This window comes from Desmodus rotundus, chromosome 12 (genome assembly GCF_022682495.2).
Source record: "Desmodus rotundus isolate HL8 chromosome 12, HLdesRot8A.1, whole genome shotgun sequence".
NCBI lineage: Eukaryota > Metazoa > Chordata > Mammalia > Chiroptera > Phyllostomidae > Desmodus > Desmodus rotundus.
The window spans coordinates 52,794,305-52,812,516 of NC_071398.1; the positions used below are offsets into that span (position 1 = coordinate 52,794,305).

The 18,212-nt window shown below is 45.1% G+C and overlaps 5 non-coding genes across 5 annotated transcripts; 4 read left to right on the forward strand and 1 right to left on the reverse strand.

The window, feature by feature from the left end:
• Positions 1–3,072: 3,072 nt before the first annotated feature.
• TRNAK-UUU (transfer RNA lysine (anticodon UUU)) lies at positions 3,073–3,145 on the forward strand. Its single transcript has one exon. It is a non-coding gene; the product is annotated as a tRNA-Lys (tRNA).
• Positions 3,146–5,273: 2,128 nt separating this feature from the next.
• TRNAL-CAA (transfer RNA leucine (anticodon CAA)) lies at positions 5,274–5,380 on the forward strand. Its single transcript has 2 exons — positions 5,274–5,311; positions 5,335–5,380. It is a non-coding gene; the product is annotated as a tRNA-Leu (tRNA).
• Positions 5,381–6,072: 692 nt separating this feature from the next.
• TRNAS-AGA (transfer RNA serine (anticodon AGA)) lies at positions 6,073–6,154 on the forward strand. The gene has a single exon. It is a non-coding gene; the product is annotated as a tRNA-Ser (tRNA).
• Positions 6,155–8,078: 1,924 nt separating this feature from the next.
• TRNAQ-CUG (transfer RNA glutamine (anticodon CUG)) lies at positions 8,079–8,150 on the forward strand. The gene has a single exon. It is a non-coding gene; the product is annotated as a tRNA-Gln (tRNA).
• A 7,597-nt stretch (positions 8,151–15,747) lies between these two features.
• Positions 15,748–15,829, reverse strand: TRNAS-AGA (transfer RNA serine (anticodon AGA)). Its single transcript has one exon. It is a non-coding gene; the product is annotated as a tRNA-Ser (tRNA).
• Positions 15,830–18,212: the final 2,383 nt, after the last annotated feature.

Sequence of the window (18,212 nt, forward strand, 5' to 3'; positions counted from 1 at the left end):
CAAGCTCGCCATCCTTTTTTCCTCCTCTTAAAGTTGATCACACGGTCTAATATTTAGGGATTTTTTTTTTTTTTTTAATTGCTTTTGAGGAAATCTAACGTTTCACCCTCAGCCCCTTTCCAATTTTCTGGGCTGTGGACAAAGATATTACTACGCTCTCTAAGAGTCTCAACATCCCGTTCAATTGGTTTTGTCAAAGGAAGAGTAGCGCCCCCCAACCCGCCTGGGAGGGTTTGGCGGGGACCAGAGCAGAGGCGCGGGGCTGGGGGTGGGGGGTGCGGGGGTGTGACGTGGGGTGAGATGGGGTGTCAACGGGAAGCAGAGCCTGGCCCACCTGCCGAGATGCGGGGTTGGAGCGAGGACCAGGTGCAGCTGCTTCCTTCCCCTCACGCCCTTCCTGCGGCAGCGCTGGTCGCTCTGATGGTCGCCCAGGTCTCCAGGCTTCAGTTCCCGGTGCCTGGTCTCAAATCTCCGTCAGGTGTCAGGAGCGAGGCCGAGAGCGAGGACAGGACGAGGTTCAGGCAGCCAGGGGGGCAGCTGGCCGGTACAAAGCTCTTCCTGAGCTGGACGGTGGGTCCGGGCCTGCTTCTCCCTCCACTGCGTCACTTGATCCAGACACAGGAGCTCTGTCCACGGGAGTCCTGGCAAAGATACAAGAAAACCGCCGCATTTCACTAGAGGGGCCCACCCACAGGCCTCAGGTTAGTTTTCCAGGAATAGCATTTGCAGTGAGCTTTCGAATGGTTTTATAGAAGGCCCCTAACATGCCAAGGTCTAGACCACAAGTCCTCATCACATTTCCAAACCTTCTTTTCAAGACTTTCCTGCAGGAGAACCTACATAGGACTAAAAGTCACTGGTTTACAAGACCAGAAGCCAGTGCTTCTCTTTTGGAAGGCCATGGTTTTACTCTGTTAATGCAGACGGGGAGGTTACTGGGAGTGAAGCCATCTGGGGGAAAGGCTTCTGGGTTAGGAGGTCAACACAATGTCGGCAGCTTCTGTAGCAGCAAAAATGAAAAAGAGTAGAAGCCGTGCCCCGCAGGACACCGAGGGGAAACTGAGAGGAAAAGAACCGCTCAGAAAAGGAACCAATCTGCATCTTGTGAGGTTGGAGTTTATGCAGTAAAAACCACCCTTCTGCATTCAAAATATTGGTGGCTAGGTTTATCCCAAAGTAACTTTTTTTTTCCACCTCTGCATTTGGAGAATAATGATATCTGGTTTCTTAAGAAGTTTGGAATATTGATATCCCATCTTTGTAAAAATCTGCTTAAATGTTTCACCTCTCCAGTAGCACCTTCTATGTCCAAGATTTTTTTTTTTTTTTACATTAGAACAACCCAAATCATACAAAAGAATGTAGCCTGTAACCATGAAGCTGAGAAAGGAGAAATCTGGTTTTGAATTAGCAGGCAGCTGGTGGCCATGAGCTCAGGTGTGAAGAGATTTCATCAAGGAAAGACCATCTTGGATTTTGATAATTATCAGGCCAATTTCCCAGAGATGAAGAGGGAAAATGACTGGAATGAACTGAGAAGAGCTTCAAATACATCTGAATAAAAGAAAGATGGTCACTTTTTCAAGCATGCTCCTAGGAACATCCTTGGAAATAAGGGAAGAAAGGCAGCTAGTGAGTGCTTGGGCGTTATCTAAGAAATGAAGAAAAATGGAAATGCTTCAAACCGGCTCTGAAGGATTCCTTGTTTGGAAGAACCGGGCTTCTCTGACAAAAACCCATCCCTACAAATCTGTGCAGGAAACACGAGATGGCTGAATTCCATGTTCCTGAGAAAGAGTTTCAGAGCTTCGGTTTTCTTGAATAAGTTGCAAAGACACACTTAGAGATTTCAAGAAAGAAATTCTGGGGGCAGACCCAGAATGAAAGACAGGGGTTAGGCTAGATGGGTAGAAAAGGGGGAAAAGAAAGTTGTGACAGAGCTGAATGTCTGTTAAGGCATATTCAAATTAATAATAAACAAGAAGGTGTCCACTCCTGAAGAGCAGAGTGGCCCAGTGGAAGTCATAACCCAGAGGTCAATGGATTGAAACCATACTCTGCTAGTGTCCAGTCAACACGTATTGTCTTGTTAGATTCCAAGATTCACACAAGAACACCAGGCAGAAAAAACAAATTCTATCACTCATGACAGTGATGCTGTTGCTTTGTATTTCTTGTCCTCTTTTGCATGTTGATGAAAATCAGCCTTTATCAAAATTGTGTCTTTATTAACTTTTTTAAAGCAATATTGCATTGGGAAACAATGTAGCATCTTGCTAATTTTCTATATGCTGCAATCCTATCACTGCTTCTTTGCTGCGGTGCAAACATGTCTCATGAATAGAAGACCCACCATGACAGAGGCCACCTGCCTGATCCTTCCTGTCTTTAAATCAGATGGAGCTCAAGATAAAGTGTGAAATTAAAAAAAACAAAATAGGACAAGGGTAAAAGTGGGCTCTCCATGTTGCCTACGTCTCCACTTTCATGGGAGGCAAGAGTGGGCAGAGACATGGCTGAAATGGCAAATGCAGGTGGAGAAATGAGGGGGGTGAAGAAGAGGAGAGGAGACTTCGGGAAAGGGGAAGAAAGGTGGGCATGCTGAAAGTGCGAGGTACACAAATGTTGAAGTGGGTTTTCAGGGAGTTCATTTTCCAGACAGAGGCACGACAATAAAGATTCTAGGAAACCCCAACTCTGAAAGAAAACAACAGAGAAAAAAATGCGAATCGACCCTCCTGCCAAATTTTAGATGCTCCCAAAGGTAGCTCTTCCCACTTACTGAAATCCAGGGTCAGAGGCCTGTGTGTTCCACAGATGAACAGTCTCCAAGGCTCTGTCCACAGCATTAATTGCAGAAATATTCCCCACCCTACTGGGGCACAACTTCCCTAGTCTTCCCCCTGCAAGAAATACTCCCTACCAACTGCCCGTGTAATGAGGAGAGAACTTAGGGTTAAATGGAATGCTCAATATAATCAAACTCAGCGGCAGCACTGAAACCAGAGGATGGGACCAGTGTTCCTAGAAGACTGTATTGATTTACAAAATAATGGGAACTATGAACTGAGAGCCTGGGTAGCTCAGTTGGTAGAGCATCAGACTTTTAATCTGAGGGCCCAGGGTTCAAGTCCCTGTCCAGGCGAATCCTCTTCATTTTATCCTAGTTAACAAAGTCCAGGTAACAGAGCATGTTTATGAACATTTCCACAAGTGGGAAACCACAGCAGACAAAGGCATTGCCCTAAAATACTTTAAGTTCCAATGTTTTCATTAATTATCCTTTCCCACTACTAAGGGAAACACTTCCCCAAGTTTCTAGAGAGGAGTCGAAAAAAGTCACCATATAGAAATAAACTAGTGATAGGATGATTGAAAAATAAGTCAATTTAAAGTTCCCTTGAAATGATTCATTAATCTGGGAGTGGAGGGGAGCAGTTTGGGTGGACCCGACCAGAATGTGAGAGAGCAGTGACTTCTAGGTTCTCTGAGATTCCCCACAGTCTCAACAAACTCTTCCTCCATGGGAAATTGGTGTCACCCTGGTTGGAAAACATTTTGAAATTGTCTTAGCTATCATGCTTTGTGTTGACATTAAACAGTTCCTGTTGTTATCCAGGGGGTTGGGTTATGGTTGAAGACCCCAATCATGGCCTTCTAGTGCATGGTGTCTGTGGGCTGTGCCTTAAATCATGCCGCTGGGCCATGCAGGTACTGAGACTTCAGTGTGTTGTTTAATTCTTTGTGTTTAGCCAAACAATATGCAGTCAAAATACTGCACTAACACAAAATCCATTGTGTTAGTTCTTTCTCTCTTGCTCACTATATTATTAATTTGAAATAATTAGGTCCATACCATTTAGACTCTCTGCCCCATCCTTGTTCATTGTATTATTTTTGTGAATACATGTCTTAGTTGGTCTTTAGCAGGAATGCAGTAATTAAATGAAGCTAGATTAGACCTTAAACTCGGTAAAGACGATGAGTTCTCCTGGCTCAGCTACAGCTGGCTGAAGTAACAATTAAAATCCTGCCTGGACAGGAACTTGAATTCTGGGCCCTCAGACTAAAGCTCTGATGCTATACCCACAGAGCTATCCAGTATCCCACCATAAGTGATAACTCGTCCCATAAATAACTAAGTTCCTTAAATAATTTATATCTTTAGAAAGGGCTGGGGACACCCATAGCTTCAAAAACTCGCAGGATCTTCCAAGAGTGTGGCTCGGCCAACTGGGCTGTTAATCACTAAGCAGACAGTTTAACCTCCACATTGCATTCATTAAACAGGCAATTAATGTGCACAGTTTGGGGGAGAATGAAAATTATTCTCAGAGTCAATTATTGCCAAAGGGCATTCTTCAGTCTGGGCACAAGTGTCTTCGGAAACCATATTTACTCCTCATATAGGTTTGAAGAGCGACGCTCAGGCTCTCTCACCAAGCTTCAGGGGGACGCCGAGGACATGAATCTTCCAGAGAATGAAAAGAAGAAGCTTGTAACTTTGACACAATGCAGCGTAATCAAGTCCAGGGTCCCCTTCCATATTTTTCCTGCAGCTTCAGAATGGAGCGCGTAGGTTCTGTTAACCTAGGAATAAAAGGTCCTTCAAAGTGAGAGGCAACAAGCATTTATTTGAGATCAATTAAGAATAGCTATTTGGGATGCAATGGCTCAGGCAGAAGCCCAAATAGTGTTCCGACTAGGAGACAAAGGCAAGACGTATTTATGAGCAAGAGAAGGGGAACAATGACGTCAATAGAAGGAAGGCGTCGCTATTGGTGCAGAAAAGCTAATCTAGTGATGCTGATTCTAAACAATATGTTCTATTTTCAGTCTAGTAGTCATCATATCTGCTTTTTTGTTATCTTTGAAAACAGTTCTTTGGGGCACAATGTTGCTTTAGGCCCAGTCTAAGGTTATTTTGTCCTGTTTTAGTATCCAAAGATTTGAGACCTGAAACGGGTAAAGGCAGTTCCTCTGGAGAGGCAGCTCTGACTCCATTTTAAAGTGGCTCTGTTTCCAGGGCTTTCCCTAACTGCCCCCAACCCAAAATTTTTCTAACTCATTCAAAGTCAGAAATGAGCTGGCCGACGGGGCAGGAGAGGCTCCTTGATTTGTGGGCTGCTTGCGCCAGCGCCACAGAGCCAGCATCCCGCATGTATGAAAACTGGTCTTTTCCCCTTCTGGGTTTCTCAGACTTACATCATCGCGTACGTTCTGGACGTGAAGAAACCCACATCAGTCATCATTCAGGCTAGGAAAGCGAGCTTGTCAGGATGGCCGAGTGGTCTAAGGCGCCAGACTCAAGCTTTCGCTTCCCGTGTTTGGGCTTTCTGGTCTCCGCATGGAGGCGTGGGTTCGAATCCCACTTCTGACAAGATGTTTTGTTCTTGCGGGGCCAGCTGCAGTAGCGGGGGGTAAAGGAGAGGGTAGAAGGATCGCACAGGAAGTGAAGCTCACGGACTCACTCTTCCTGTAAGTTTCATCTTAGCACGCCTAGAAAGTGAAAGCGTGTTGGCGTTTCACCAAACACGACGAAATGGGTACTTATGGTGTCAGCCCACTTGTCGAGGAAGGGTGGGTAAGGGGACTAGGGTTGGTTTATAGCATTGTTTTTCTCTCCCTCCACCTTGGACCCTTGAATCAGCGGGAGCACGGGTTTCTCTGGAGACCATAAAGCGCTGTGCAGTTAGTTCAGCCAGGAGGCTGGCCTCCTGCAAGTCCTACCACAGGGGTTGGTCCCACCCAGGCCTAAAACCAGAGTCACCCTGACTCCACCTCGGTGCTCAGTGATTTCAGCTCCATTTCAGAGAATCCAGCATTCAGCACGAGCCCAACTCATCCGCGAGGAAGCAGGAGCTGGTCGATGAACTGCCCCTAACTTTGCCCGAAAACGAAGATGTACAGTGCATTACTGTGCTCTCAGCCTAGTGCTTCTAATGTGGGGCTGTCGGAGAATGTGACCTCCCACCCTACCTCTTGTTCACCTGAGGAACTTGCCCAACTTGCTACACAGAAGTCGCATCTATCTATTCCCTTTCAGAATTTAAGATAGTATCTCTTTCGTCCGTAGTCGTGGCCGAGTGGTTAAGGCGATGGACTAGAAATCCATTGGGGTTTCCTCGCGCAGGTTCGAATCCTGCCGACTACGATTAGCTGCGTTTTGCTAATCCGCTCACCGTGGAGTTCCTGCAGGACCAGAGAGCACCTGTTACCTGTCCTCGGACCACTGTGGCTGCCGGTTTCTTACCTAAACGTGTCCTGTCACGTCTCCGCAACACTCCAGAGCCCGTTCCCTGCCACGTGTTGCCCATAAAAAGCCAAAGGAATAGGGTTGTTCCCTCAAAAACTTTGCTGGAAGGGCAGGGCTCAAGGCTGTCTCCAAGCTTCTCCCAAACCCTATGAAGTAAGCTATTTCTAAAAGAGAGTTTCTTGTGTTACTTAGGAGAGAATAGTTAGTCAAAGTCTCAAGAGAGAAGCTGTTTTTATTTTATTTTAAAATGTTTCATAGTGTAAAATTGGTAATAGGATCTCAGGAAAATATTTTTATGATGATGAAGAAATCAAGATCTCTTGGAAATAAAGAATATGATTTTTAAAAAAAAGTTATTAAGACTACCCAGGACACCGGCTATAACCCACCAGAGAGAATAGCTTGTTTACGAGGTTTTATCTCTATATTTTGCAAGTTCTACTTAGACATTTCTTTAAAATTACTTCCTTTGGCTATGTTTTGGCTCTGAACTCCCGTGAGTTGCAGGATAACGTTTTCTTCAGGCGCTGGAGTTGTATTGGGAGAACATAGCCCAGTCTGGTACAAGGTCCCAGGCCATAGAAGGTGTGCACTATAAGGGTTTTGCACGGAGTAGATGTTTTGCAAGTTCCTTGTATTTATTTATTCGTTTTTAATCCCCAGGACAATTGGAAGGAGAGGTGCGTCCTTTGCACTTTAGGTCATCCGGGTTAGCAGGCAAGTTCGCTTCTGCGGTCTCCTCCTTCGACCAGCGCCCCCGAGCGCAGCGGTGGCCGAGCGCAGCGCGCGCAGAGCACCGGCGGGTGTTCGTGCAGCGGACTTGCCCAGCGTCGCCTAGCTCAGCTGCAGGTTCTCTTCCACTGAGTAGGAAGTCGTTCTGCCGTCCTGGGAGATGCCGCATACCCGCTGGGAATCCCACCAGCACGGACTTCCAGGAGCATCTGGCCAAAGCTGTGGAGCGTCCTGGGTGCGCGCAGCAGCGGAGACTATGCTGACGGGGGCGGGACTGTGCAGGGCGGCGGAGGGTGGACTCCGGGGAAACCGCGTTCAGGACCTGGAAACCTGTTCTGTAACTGGGTCCAGGAAAAGGTCTGTGCAACAGCAGTAAGGACATCTTCAGTGCAGTTGGGAGCCTTCGCTGAGCACCTGCCTCGCGACGGAGGCGAGCGGATGACCTTGAAATGCGGCGTCCCTGATACACTCTTTACCCATCGCTACACGTAACAAAATTCAGATTTTTTCTTCACGCACAACTTTCCCATTTTGTCTCAAACACATTTCTATTGCAGGTTTTCTTCTGTGAATTTGCCAGAAATCGATACATTAAAGCTCGCTTTCTTACAGGAATTAGACCTGATAATTACGTAATCTAGATGGAGAAAAATATCTCATGGCTGAGATTCAGCAGACTTGTAGATAAGAGATATGAAATCTCTAAAGTCAGTTTACCTATCTGTCTAAGTAGGAACTAAAAATACCAACTTCACCAAGTTTTTAAATATTAAATCACATCATCAATAAAAGACGTTCAATCCAGGGATGTTATATCTAAGAAACGCTTGCTCATTGTTTCATTTGCTCAATGAAGAAAGCAAGGACTAGAACTACTAACTTTCCGAGTTAATTGCAGGGGGAGGGTAGACTTCATAGGTTCGGGTACTCAGCAAAAAAGAAATTAGAAAAATAAGATAAAATCCCTAATGATTTTCTTCAAAAGAGTGTCGCGAGTGGGTGTAGATTGAAAATGTTAACTGACATACTACGGTCAGTAGAATTACTCTAACTCATCATACAGAATTATGGGAACCCTCATGCCATGTGAGGTTCCATGGTGTAATGGTCAGCACTCTGGACTCTGAATCCAGCGATCCGAGTTCAAATCTCGGTGGAACCTACACTTAACCTTTTTTTTTCTTTCCCCGTCTCTGGGAAAAATTATTCTCCAGGTTAAATGACCTGATATCTCCTGACATCTCCTGAGTTCCTTAAGTCCCCACACACCTACATCTGTGAGGATGCAGGAATAGAATTCCACCCTGGTTTAATGGAATTTATTTTATAAGGAAGAAAAGAGCATCATGATGTCAGAGTAAGAAACATTGACAGAAAATACACCTTGTGATAGAATATTTGACCTGTTTTGAAGAGAGAGATGAAGTTCGGTGAGGACTACTTGTGTTAAGGAGCCAGAGATTCACTGTTTAGCCATGGCCGAGTGGTTGAGCTGGTGAACTAAAAGTCTGTTGGGATGTCTTTACACCAGTTCCAATTCTGCGTGGTATGGTCAACATGTCACTCGTGTGAGAACTGGCTGTGGTTCCCAGGAAGGAAAATCTCCCGAGGTGATAGTTCTTGGTCTCAGTGAAAAACTCCATATGTCCCTCTGAATAGTACTTCTCCACCATTTGCTACTTTTTAAAAAAGGAATTAGACCACAGTCCTAATAGTGTTTTTTTCTCCCCTACCACCCCCAAGAAAGCCTAGGCTTTAGTGGTGCCTTCGTGTTTCCTGCAGTCAAAACCCTGCATTGAAGGCAGCCTTTCCTACAGAAAACAGTGTTTGCTCTCCAAGTAGCTGGACCCTTCTACAAGCATGTAGAAAATTCCAGGAAATCTTGGATCATCTACAGTGATGATCGTACCATTTACTGGTATGTTGTTACAGTGGACAAGGACCATCTTCCTCAAACCCCACATTGTCCAGCCCTGTATTTGTCCTTCCTTATCCCACCATCTCTTCTCCTTCCCTGTGGCTATGCCCATGGGTGTCCACCCTCGTCTCTCCCATCCTCTCCCTGCTCCTCCTCTTCCAGCATCTCCAAGTTGAACACTTTTCCCTCCCTTTCCCTTCCTCCAGGACAAGGTAGAATCACGTAAACCCACTGCCTACCTCCTCCCACACATGGAAATACCCTTATTCTCGGTTCTTCTCTGACCCTCTCCTCCACAGTGGACGGGGACTCCAATTCCTTTAAGGACCGGATGCCCTGCAGTAGAGAAATGTGCACGGCCACGGTCATGGTCATTCGTGGTCATGCTCCCCTGCTTCATCATGTATTTCTAAACATCTCTGAGAGTCCAGCAAGCAGTGAGGGAGCAGCCAGTTGAGAGGCAGAAGTTAAATGAACCTGAGGACATCTTCCTCTATTTTGGGAGCTTTGAACGTAGTTGGAGCCATGAAAACGAGGCCATCTGTGCCCCAGAAAGAGGACAGGAAGGTTGTGTGGACAGATGTGTACCCCTTCTAGTAGAATTTTTGCTTTACGGTGAAGGAAGCAGAGTCTGCACGTGAGAAGAAAAACCCTAGCAGAGGATGGTTTCGATCCATCGACCTCTGGGTTATGGGCCCAGCACGCCTCCGCTGCGCCACTCTGCTCAAACCTGTAAGCACATTAGTATTTTATAGTTTCAAATCTTACCCACTTGCCCAACACCTGCATTTCCATTCTGAATGTGGTTTCTGTCTTCATTATTTCTTTCTTCCCTGTGTCCATCTGCTCTGAGTTTTGTCTTCTTTCCCACCCTACATTGCACATCACCATCAGTATCATTGCCACACAGCTTCCAGCAAATATTCAGTCCATGCAGGTCTCCAGTCCTGGACGGATCCTTCCCCACGTCCGTTACCATTCTCAGTCTGGGAATTACTTTGTGGGAGAATGGCGTTGAAAACTCTTTTTCTGTTTAGTAGAGATTGAGAATTACACACCCAGACTGTGCAGCAAGACTCCCCTGGCTCGCTAGGGGGTTCAAACATCAACTCTGCTACTTACTAACTGTGATTTGAGTGAGTTACTTAAGATTTCTGTATCAGTTTCTTATCCTTTACAATGAGAATGCAATGGTTTAATATGTTTCAAAGTGCTTAGAAAACATCCTTAGCAGAGAGCAACCTCTACATTAAAGGCTGGATTTTATATCTTTTGCTAGATAAATATCTCAATGAAGGCAAAGAATGGTTTTTGTTGGTTTTTTTACGAAAGTAAGACAGGTGCAAAAAAAATGTGCACAATTCTCTAACGTTTGGCTCTGTGACTTTTCACGATGTCCAAACACCAGTGTGACCCAGAGTAAAGTAGGTCACAACCAGCAGCCAGAAGCTCCCACAGGACCCCAAACACTTCGCACCAAGATAAACACTATCTTCTTATCTAATAGCACAGGAAACTTTCGCATTAAAAAAATGTGTATAAGTACAAGTGTCCAAATTTACTATTTGTGTCTGTTTTCTTCACTTAGTAGTATATCAGGGATTTGTTGACTTGTATTGCCATACAGCATTCCATTGTAAGAACACGGCACAGTCCTCTGACTTATTCTACTATTGAGAACACAAAGTTGCAAGTAAACGTTTTTGTACAGTGGGGGGGGGGGGGCAGGGCGGGGGAGGGATAGTTCCTGCTCTGAAAAGACCGCGGAGTCATTGGGGTCCACAGAGTCAGTGTCGTTTTCCCCTTCCAGATCCCACTTTGGGTTCATGTGAGCCGGGGATTCCCAGCCAACCATCCCTGAAAGGGGGGCAAGAAAACAACTAGAAATAACGGCGGAAAGAAGAGTAAGTCCCGCCAAGTTTTGGACCCCAACCACTCGGTTGGTAGCCCATTGTGGTAACCATTACACCACAGGACCCCACAGGTAGGGGTGCTGTCAGCATCCTTCCTGGTAGGAGGTGTCATCATATCTGAACTCGAGAGAAGTCCTCCCTTCAGGGGCGGAGACTCGCATCCAGGCTCCCGCCCTCTGCCTCCTAGGCCGCCGCCCCTTTCTTGTGAGCACTGGCTCCCAGGGCCAAATCCTACAGCTTTTCGGGTTCCGAGGGCGCAGAAAGCAGCCGGCGCTTCTCCGCAGCTCGCGGGCGCGGCCGCCCGGCCGCAGGGCGGCTCCACGCGCATCGTCCGCTGCGCCGCGGGGGGACCCGCGGCCGCTCCCGACCCCACGCCGGGACGCCGGGAAGGCTGGCATCGTTTCCCGGAAACGCTCGGCCACGTGTGGGCCAGAGGATGACGCGCGACTAAAAGCTCCAGTGTCTCAGACCGGGGCTTGTCTGATAAAGCTTCGATCTGCCTCTCCCAGGCTCCTCGGCAGTGAGAGTCCTTGGGTCCAGAAGGGGACGGAGTATCCGGGCCTGTCCGCCGCCGCCTAGCGGTGGTGGGGACACCGCCGGGGATGGAGGGCACAAGGCCGGACCGGAAGGATGGGGACCGGCGGACCGGAGCGCTGAGCAGCGGAGCAGGCGTCTGGCCTGAGGGTAACCGCGGCAGAAGACGGTACGGGGGGCCTCCACACGGCCCCTGGGAGAGGGGCGCGAGCCGCTAGGACGTTTTCACCGCACGGAGACAGCTGCTCCGCGGAAGGGAATTCCTCCGCAGGAACGAACCGCTTGTTAACGCCGGCGGGGCGCAGGGTGCGCTCTGCCCGTGAGTGACCTAGGACAGCTCCGGCTGCTTCCCCCACGCGCGGCTTCTCATGCGCTCACTCCCTGAGAGGCCACAGTGACTGGGAGGAGCTACCTGAAGTAAAAACAAGAACGTGACCACAGGAAATTATTTCTTCACGTGAATTCAGAACTCTGGCTTGCAATGTGCAAGCCCCTCCTCTGTTAACTAATGAGCCACAAGATCAGACCCAGTGATGCAGCCTGCGTGGCGCACCCCGCGCCTAAGACCATGAAGACTAGCAATTAGGAAGGAGAAATTCCATGCCGACTGCTGTGTCCGTGCTATGGACACAGAATTAAGCAGGACGCCAAGCACTGGCTCTGCCCTTGGAGATTTTGGTTTATAATGATGGGAAAGCCAGAAAGTATTAATAAAATAACACCCACATTGGAAGTCTTAGGGGTACTGAAGGTAACGGGGGGCTGATAGCATATTCTTCAAATAAGAATAAAAACTGGATGTTCAATTTTGAGCAGAGATTGGACATACAAGATAGGAGCACAGTCGATGGACTGGTTGCAGGGGCGGCAATTGCATAGTGAAAGTCAAAGAGGAGTGGCGGGAACTCTGATGAAGGGACCCCTGTCTAAACTAGGGCTTTAGGGTCCCACGTGCCCGCTTTGAACTGTGAAAGGCAGGGAGCACCACGGGTGACTTCAAGGAACACTGGAGATTACCTGGGCTTCCGCCCTCAGTATAATTGTGAGTGTGGACTGAGGTCCATTCCACATCTCAGGAGGTGCTGGTCAGTCTCTGGGAATTGGATCGAAGTCTTCATGTTCACTCATACGCATTTTATTTATTTTCTCCCAAACAAAATACTGCTGGCTAATTCTTCCCCCGCTTCCCCCAAGATAAAGAATTTATTAGAGCAAAGATTATACCATATCTTTTGGCTCTGTATCATATTGAATAAAATCTATGAAACCCCTTTTTCACCAATGTGCCCCTAGGGGCACACACATATCATGTTGCAAATTATTTCAGAGGGCTCCTGGAACACTTGAATTCCTCAAGCTAAGAATCTTCTGCATTGGACTTTCTTCTCTATGTCATAACCTAAGTTTTAACTAAATAAGAAACAAATTCTATAAGAAATGAAGCATTATATTGCTAAAGTAAAATCATCTCTTAATCGTGGCTGAAAGTTTCGGTAATCTGGGTCTTGTAAATTAGGTCGACGTTGCATCCATGACTGAAGCCAAGGTACAAGCTAAACCGGTTCTCAGAGGGCTCTTGAGGTGCAGATTCTGGATATGCTGTTTGGGGAGATGACTCAGACATAGGTAGGTCAGATGGAATGGAGAGGAATAGGCTCATTTTAATCACAGGGTAATTTAAAGGGAAATCATTGGTCAAATGGGATGAAATCTCAAGTTTGGAGATGAAGAAAATGTGACTAAAAATTGTACATGTGGGTAAGTCTAAATGAATATTGCCTGAATAAAATCATCTGAATGTCTTATACAGGATAAGATGAATATAGACTTTAAATATATGTCAACAATGACATGCAAGTCAACCAATGAATGCATAAATAAGTGTAACAACAAAGCAATGTCTCTTTCTCCCTCTCTCCCCTTCCCTTCTTCTCTCTCTCTAAAAATCAGTAAGTAAAAAAATTAAAAAATACTTGAGTAATAATGTCTGCTTCACATCATAGAAAACAAAAGAAAAACCCCCACAACCCCACAACTCAGAAACCACACTAGCAATACTTTGGTGTATTCTCTCCCACCACCCAAATATTTATAATGCAAATATTTTACCTAATTGAAGGAATACAGTATATACATTTTTCATCCTACTCTTATCATTTAACATTATATCATGTGCTTCTTCCCTGTGCTATCACAAACTTCCAAAATATTGTTTTTAATACTTTATAATAATCTTCCAGCTGTGTACAACCTAAGTTAAATAATCATTCCCTTCCCCCATTGTTGAACATGTGTGTTATTTTAATTATTTTATTATTATAACTAAAAGTATCATAAATGTGTACATAAATAGTATCCTTTAGTTTGGATTGCTTCCCTAGAAGAGTTTTCTCCAAAATTAGCTTCCATGGTGGAATTTAGAAGTTGTTAAAGTGGCAACAAGGGCCTTGTTCCAGACGGAAAAGGGGTTTGCAATAGCTTCTCCCTATTCACCTGGTCCCTGGGCTGCAGCTGCCTTCTCTGGGGAAGGTGAAGAGGAGAGGTTTTCCTGAGGGATGAGTTCTTCCAGGATCATTTCCTTCAGCTCTTAGACCCTTCCTACTCTTGCACCTGTACCTGCGCTCAGGTTGGATTTCGACTAGTTCTGCAGATCTGAACTTGCCATCCTCTGTAATTAATTGCCTGTCATTCACTCAAAATAAATCTATATACGTACACATCCTATTGGTTCTGTTCCCCTGGAGAACTCTATGGACACAGTCTTTTTTTAGCCATATGTAATATAAGTATTTTCTCTAAGATTTGCCTTGTACTTGCTTACTGGTAGCTAATGAACAAAATTTTCCAATGTTGGTGAAGTCTAATTTATGCATAAATATTTTCTTTTGTGCTGTTTTAGAAATTCTTGCATCCTCCAAAGTCATGAAGAAATTACCCTAAGTTATCTTTCAGAAACATTATTGCCTTACCTTTCATGTTTAAATATACATTTCATGTGATTAAGTTTTGTGTATGTTGTAATTCATTTACTTCCATATCTATATACAAATGAGCCCCCAATTTATTGAATTTCAATTTATTGGAAACAAAAACAGTCTTTCCCTAAAGCACTGCAGGATCATCTTTGTTTTAAATCAAATGACTGTATGAGTGGGTCTGTTTAGGATGTGTTCTTCAATTTCAATGTTTAGTTATCCATCCAAGGAAGTGCCACACTGTCTTGATTGCCATGGCTTTATAATAGCAATTTTTTTTCCTTTCAGAAAAAAATTCATAAAGTCTAACATACATTCACAAGCACGTTGCTTGGAGCTTCAGATCTTGTTGAAAGGAGCAGTGTTGACACTCTTCAAATGCTCCTGGAAGTTGGGGTCTCCTCTTCCCGCAGGTGTGTGACCATTTTGCCATTGGCCTCCACACATCTGATCTTGTGGAGGCTCGAGTCCAGGGGCATCAGCTTGGAGATGCCCAGGTGAGCCAGTGCAGCCGGATAGAGCGCACATGGCCCCCAGCCGTGCCATGGACTCGAGGGTCTAGGATTTGATGTCTAAGAGGATGGAGGACTTAAAGCACTTGTATGGCCTCTTCGACCTTGGCATGTGGCCCCAGTAGCTCTTCGGGCATGCAAATGGGAGGAAAGGCCAGACAACCATGTTCGTATTAACTTCCACGGAGTCTTCTAAGTCCCTTGTGATTTAAACCCAGGTTCTCCTCTGGGCCTTAAAGTAGCTGCGTCTTTCATCTCTTAGAATGACACTTTAGTGTTTCTCTGGTCAGCGCGCCGGACTGGGAGCGACGCCAGCAGGAGAGGTGCGGGTCCCCTGCAGCTCACCTCCCAGAGCCCCGCAGCGGCCGGTCGCCCCGCGCATTCCAGGAGGCAGAGGAGCGGCAGCTGCGCGGCAGAATCTGAGGCACCCGCGAGTTCTGCAGCTTTCACGTTAAAGAAGGTGGGATACAACACTTAATCCGAAGCATTGCCAGAAAGTGTAAAGCGGGGACTGAGTACAAAACAGGTCCTTCCAGCTCCTGGAGGATCTGAAACCCGGCCTCCCGCGCGACGCGGGAAGGCAGTGAGCGACTCACCACTGGGCCAGCGAGGACGACCCCTGTCTGTACCACCGGTCCCAGGAATCCTTCACTGACCCGAGACCGCAAAGAGGAACAGGGCCATTTTTGCGGGGGAAGAAAACGCCCGTGAGAATGTGCGGGATATCCCCACACGTGCGCGGAGGCAACGCCGACCGAGCAGTGATCGCGCGCCTTTCAGTAAATGAAAGGGTGATTGTAACTTCCATCCCCATTGCTGTGGGGCTTCGCTCTGGCAAATGTAACCAAGGGCACTGTGCTCTATTTCCACCCCCTTGCTCTCTAAGGGGAAAAAGTTACCCTCTAACCGTAGTCGGCAGGATTCGAACCTGCGCGGGGAAACCCCAATGGATTTCTAGTCCATCGCCTTAACCACTCGGCCACGACTACACACCTGCGAGATATTTTGGGTTATAGATAATAAAGTATACAAACAAGGGTAAGACGTAGGCTTTGTGAGGTGAATACAAACTGTCAGGTGAAATGATTGTTGTCCATTATTTATGCGTATCGATTTTTATTTAATCAAGCATATATGATCACCCCACCTCCCAAGTCAGTTGGAACACACAGTTTAATTGATGTTAGATACCAAATACTAAATTCTCTGTATTGAATAAAACTGGAAAAATAGCGATTAGTGATGCATTGGAACTAAAATTATTAATCAACTGCTTGTTTGTTTTAGGGTCACAATGAACAGGGACTGAACACAGCTGCAACTTTGTTTTATTGGCTCAAAAAAAAATTTGGCAGAAAGGATTTCAGTAAAGGAAGAGAGTAAGGCTTGAGTTGCAAGGGGAAAAAATTAATTCAGTTATTATTTTAGCCCTAAACTGGAGACAAACCAAATGTTCACTGCAGTAGGGAAAAAAAAAATTTCCCCACACAATGGAATATCACACCACAAGGAGAGTGAAGGGACTGTAAGTACACACAACCACATAAATGTAAGCTCACAAACTGATAAAGCCAGACACAAAAGAATACATACTATAGTGCATTACATTTTTTTTAAAAGTTTGAAAACAGGTGTAACTAATCTCTGGTGTTGGAAATCAGAGTAATAATTACCCTTGGAAGGTAAAGACTGGGAGGTCCCATTACTGCTGGGAGAAGTTTCTGGGAATCTAATAATGATTTTGGCTTGCACATTGGGTGCTGAGTAAAGGGGCGTGCTTGCTTTGTGTAAATATATTGAGTCGTTCACCTTCATATGATTTTTTGTGTATCTATTAAACTTTAGTAAATATTTTTCTTTAAAAAAAATCCATCCACAGCATGTAATACTTTTGCTGTCACTGAAAGGTATGTTATACATGAATATTTATTGATGACATACTAATATATTCATTACCTATTTTAAGTTAAAAAATAACAAATTATTACCAAAATCTAACTCACTGTGCAAATAACTAAGGCAGGGTTCTATCTTCAGTTATTAACTTATGTATATGCTGTGTATTTCCATCCTCTCCTATTTAGTTTTGTAAAAAACTGCCAAACTGTCTTCCATCATGGCTATACCACTTTGCACGCCCACCAGCAATGAATGAGAGGTGTATTATTTCTTAAACTCAAAAAATTACTGATCTCTTTACTAAGGAGTCTAATGTTAGAGATTAAAAGTGAGAGTTTGGGATCATTACTAATTGAAGTCCTCGCTTCCCCATTGCCTGGCTATGTGACCCTGGGCAGATTATTCAACTAATCTGTGCTCCATTTTCTTTTGTTGTAAAGTAGGAACAATAATACAGAAATAACTTCATTAGGTTGTTTCAAGACTTGAATAAATAGACATAATGCTCTAAAACACTGCCTGGCACACACAGAGTGTTAAATGATAGCTGATTTTCTGTGGTCTCACCTCTCTGAAGGCCAATTACCCACATATTGGCTTTCTTTCCTGGTCTTTATTCATCAAGCCTCTTTTGAATCATGAAGGAGCTTTAAAAGAATATCAGATACATAACTGATTCACTTTGCCACTGCATCAGTTGAATTCTTCTCTAGTATAACTTTATGTTGCTGAGTTTTAAATATGTTTGCTATATGTCTTTATCCCTTTTCATTTAATATCTTTATTTCCACGTGTTCTCTCACAGCTTTCTTTCCCGTTTCATTTAAGCCGTGTTTTCTTGCAATCCACTGAGAATACCAAATTGTTTTTTTACATTCTCTAGTTCCTTTAGATCTTTCCAGAAATCTGCTCTTAAGAGATTTCTAGATATCGTTCCTTTTCCTTTGACTATATCCCACTTTGTTTCACATACTCAATATTAGGATTTCCAACTAACAGGTTGAATGACTTGATCTTAGCCCCTGTCCAAATGCTGGGGACATAGAGCAGCACAGTAAAATGCGTGGGCCACATATTTAAAAATAGAAAAACCTACTAACTTCTGTTGGATTCTTTCCTGCCAAGGACACGCTGGGTGACTGGCATTGGCTTCATTCACATCTACATGCTGGCGAACGCAGGCATACACAGCTCTATAGTGGAGCAAAACATGGTTACGTCACTTCCTGATTCCTTCAGCATTTCTTCAAAAGTGGGTTGTGACCCATTTGGGAGTCGTAAGAGCAATACACTGAATAGAAGTCACAGCCAGTATTTTTAAACAAAGGAATAGAACACTGAATCGAGTGTTGGACAGGTCATAAAGGTAAGCACTGCATGGGTAATACTTGTTTGCTTTTTACAATTATACGTGTGAAAATGTGTATTTCTAACGATCCGTCCAGTCATACAAACGCCACAGTCAACTCTCCG